This window comes from Malus domestica, chromosome 13 (genome assembly GCF_042453785.1).
Source record: "Malus domestica chromosome 13, GDT2T_hap1".
Taxonomy (NCBI): domain Eukaryota; kingdom Viridiplantae; phylum Streptophyta; class Magnoliopsida; order Rosales; family Rosaceae; genus Malus; species Malus domestica.
Window position 1 is genome coordinate 21276545 of NC_091673.1, and position 3954 is coordinate 21280498.

Sequence of the window (3954 nt, forward strand, 5' to 3'; positions counted from 1 at the left end):
TGAAATTAGTTTCGGAGAATTCGTATCCCATCAAAACAATAGTGACTAACACTTAGAGTTTATTTATACTTTCATTAAGTATAACATAAGATTTTGTGGTATCCACTTGTGTAAATATTTTAAATTGAAGATCGAATTCATTCATTATATTCATATAGGGTCAAGGAGTGTAGCTGTAAAAAATCATCAAAATGGGGTTTATATATAAAAAAATGAATTTGAAAGGAGGAAAATCACATTTTCAATAATTTTTATAATAATTTTTTTTTGAAAAAATTACTTTGCGCGACGGCTTGATGTGATAGTCGCGCAAAACCACTTTGCGCGACGTCTACTTCTAAACCTACGTCGCGCGAGTTCTAATAAATTTGGCGTGAAAAATAGGCGCCTTTTTCAATTTTCCAACTTTGGACAAAATATTGAACCTTCCCTCTTTCTTTCCTGTGAACTCCAAACCTGAACCCTCGCTCTTTCTTTCCCTCTTTATTTCCGAGTTGTGATAAATCTGGAACCCTCCCTCCTTGAACCCTCCTTCTTTCCCCTTCTTTCGAACCCAATCTGGAACCCTCAATTCCCTGTACACCCCAAATCTCCCTCTCTTTCTTTCCCTCTTTCTTTCCACGCAAACCCCAATCTGGAACCCTCCTTGAACCCTTTTGTCACAAATTTATTTGTTTTTGTTGGTACAGGGTCATACAAGTTGTCGCACAAGCTACCGCTAAATGCTCTGATTATATCTTTCAAGCTCTCAAACCAAGGTGAGTTCATGTTCTTCCTTTGCTTTTTAATAATGCTGCCATGGCCTTCGTCTTACCCATTTATGTATTTGTGTTTCATATGTAAAACAGAAGAGTGATACTTTCATCGGAACAATCTCATATACTGACAACATGTGTGTTCTTGACTCCTCTGAATGCCATAATTTATATGCGTATTGTTGTATGTGTGTTTTCTGGGTATTCTAATATCTCATATAACTTGGTTCAATATTATTAAGTATAACTCTTTTCTCTGGTTGATATAAGATTTTTTATTTTTTACTTGTGATGAAGAAACAGTTATATTAAACAAGAAAGAACCAGAAACAAAACAGAAAAGGAAGCAACACCAAAACACTAAAAACTACTAACGAACTAGGAGATAGCAGCTTTCCAATCTAGCCATGTTAAGGAAAAAGAGATTCCTTTGAACTCTGAGGAAACAGAAACCCAAATGGCTGATGAAAAACGGAGGCCATCTCAAAGCTCCACTAAACCAGTCCTCACGAAAAGAGTAACAGTCCCTAGGAATTACCCAGCTTATGCCCATCTCCCTAACCAACTTCAGCCATGAACCCAAAGCTACCGGGCAATGAAGAAAAATTTGATCAGCAAGTTTGATATCTGGTTGCTAAAATGCTGCGTGCCTAGAGTTGTTTGGTATCCCATTTGTCCTCCTCAAGAGCCCACCATTCCCCGTCCACACCAACACTTACCTCTCTCTCTCTATAGCTAATGAACTAAATGGTCTGTCTATTTTTGTGGCTTTGGAGAATATGGCAATTAGGTAGTGATTTCATTTTCTTAAAACTTTATACTGACCAAAAGCTTTCAAGATCTGTAGTTGCTTTTATGTCATTCCATTCATCGACCATGGACCCATTCACATACCAGAATTGGAAAACAAGGAAAGCATTTTATGTTCTGTTTTTTTAAAAGAAATATAGGGTTTTATTGTTAAAAGAGAAGTTTCCGTGCTGCTTCCTTGTTGGAACCTTTTATGATTTTTCATTGCTATAGTGGTGGGGTATGGTACAATATTTTTGCTTTGATGGTACAATATTTATGATGACAAATTCTACAACCAAGAGATGTAAAGGTGATCAATTAAGAAAAAGAATCCCAAAAGCAGTCAAATTCCCCTATAAAAACAAAGGTCCCATTGCACCTGATAGCCGAGTGTTGTTGTGGTGAATAATTTTGTCATGTATTTTGCACTCTTCTTCTGTTCATAATTGGGAGCAGGTGTGGTCCTTTAGTTTTGGTTAGTTTCAGTGATTTGCGGCATTGTTCTTTGTTGTCTGAATGCTTCCTGGGAAGAAAATTGAAAAATAATTCCGTGAACCATTGTTAAAATAATGATTATGTTGGTTAGGTGGAAGGATTACTATCTTATTTGATGCATATTTATGGGTTTTTAGTTTTGGTCTACGTCCTTGCTTAATGATTTATGATAGTGTTTAGGTGAGCATGCATGCCGTCTCTAGTACATTGTTTAGGTGAGTACGTATGCCTTGGAATAATTAAGCTAGATAGCCCTGTTGTCGTGGCAGAGGTATATATTTTGTTGTTGGCTGTCCTTTGCATGCACTCGCCTTGGAATATCACATATGTGCAGTGCCTATTAATTTGGATCAATGATTTGATTGGCTTCTAGTGGTGTTATGCTTCAAGGGTGTGCATGTGTTTTTTAATCGACAGATGTAGTGAATGATTTACATACACCTTGCCCTCGAGCAGGTAAGCTTCTGCATTCTGGAGTCGTGAGTCGTTGTTGGTCTTTTGAGTTTCGTGGATATTTCGTTTAAGTAATGGTGTTATGGTCCTCTTTCGTTTGTGTCGATTGTTAGTTTTGAGTCCGTTTCCAAAACAAAAAATGGTGGTTAGTTTTGCCAAATTGAATATTAAAGTGTCAGCAGGAAATTTTTAATGAAGTTTTAGAACATATTATTTCTTCATTTTAGTATACTGTTTGTACTAAAGGGCTCTACACATGGCTAAGAGTTGGATGCAATATTAGATCATTCTGAAGCTAATCTTGCTTCTAGCTGCATAGCAGACATTGGATGTATGTCATCCCTTGACTTAGTTTCTTAAATAGTCGAGTTAAATCCTTTGTTGAGAAATTGTGCTAAGGAAAGGAATTTGATAAATAATTTGAGTGTTAACCTTATGGTTTGAACATTAAAGGTTAGCCATGAATTTAATGAGAAGAATTAGGATACTAAAGTAGAATTGGAAATAATGGTAGTCCACTAAACAAGATTTTTGTTAGGCCTTTCACCGACACTAATTTTCCGAAAATAAGTATTTCGGGGGCGGGGCGTGAAAATTTCTTAATATTATTTTATTGTTTTTCATATTTGTAGGTCGTTTTTGAAATTAAGGACATATCCCCTGAGATCAGTGCCTACTTAGAGGAGACCTTGGAGCTTCCCCCAGAGACTCCGATCGAGGACGTCATTTTACCCAAGGATGCAGATGTTCAGATCATGACTGAGGTCCTCGATCAGAAGTTCGGTCGTCGTCATGGTAAGTTTGTTCGATGTATGGGGAAGGCGGGGGTTCGTGAGACGGGTGCCTCTTCTTCCAAATTGTCCACAGCAGAGGTCAATTCCTTGAAGGAGGAAGTGACAACCCGAAGAGGTCAGCTTGAGGCCCAGGGCGACCACATTAAGGCGTAGGACGAGAGGATGAATATGATTGTTCAGGCCTTAGCAATGTCCGGCCTCCAAATTCCGATGATGCCAGCACCTAATCTTGCTTCACCTTCGACTTCTCAGCCACTTCGCCCAGACGATACCTAGTAGCATGATGTATTAATCCTAGAAGATCTTTGTGTTTTTTTATTTTTTTGTTCGGACAAACGTACATTTTCATATATTCTATAATTAAATACTTTTTCTTGGTTTATTAATTATTGTTTAGAATTTAATTATAATATTTATTAAAAATTAAATAAAAAAAATATAAATGACAAAAAAAAAAAAGGTTTGTGCGAAATTTAATTATAATATTTATTAAAAATTAAATAAAAAAAAAGACAAAAAAAAAAGGTTTGCGCGACGCAGGCTTACCTACGTCGCGCAAAGCCACTTGCGAGACGTAGGTCTTACGTCGCGCAAAGATACTTCGCGCGACGTACGTTCTACGTCGCGCCAAGTAGCTTTGCGCGACGTAAGACCTACGTCTCGCA

The 3954-nt window shown here is 37.3% G+C and overlaps 1 long non-coding RNA gene across 1 annotated transcript; it reads left to right on the forward strand.

Moving 5' to 3' along the window:
• Nucleotides 1-454: 454 nt before the first annotated feature.
• LOC139190503 (uncharacterized) lies at nt 455-3671 on the forward strand. The gene is made up of 2 exons (XR_011574767.1): nt 455-758; nt 3128-3671. It is a non-coding gene; the product is annotated as an uncharacterized lncRNA (long non-coding RNA).
• The last annotated feature ends 283 nt before the right edge of the window (nt 3672-3954 follow it).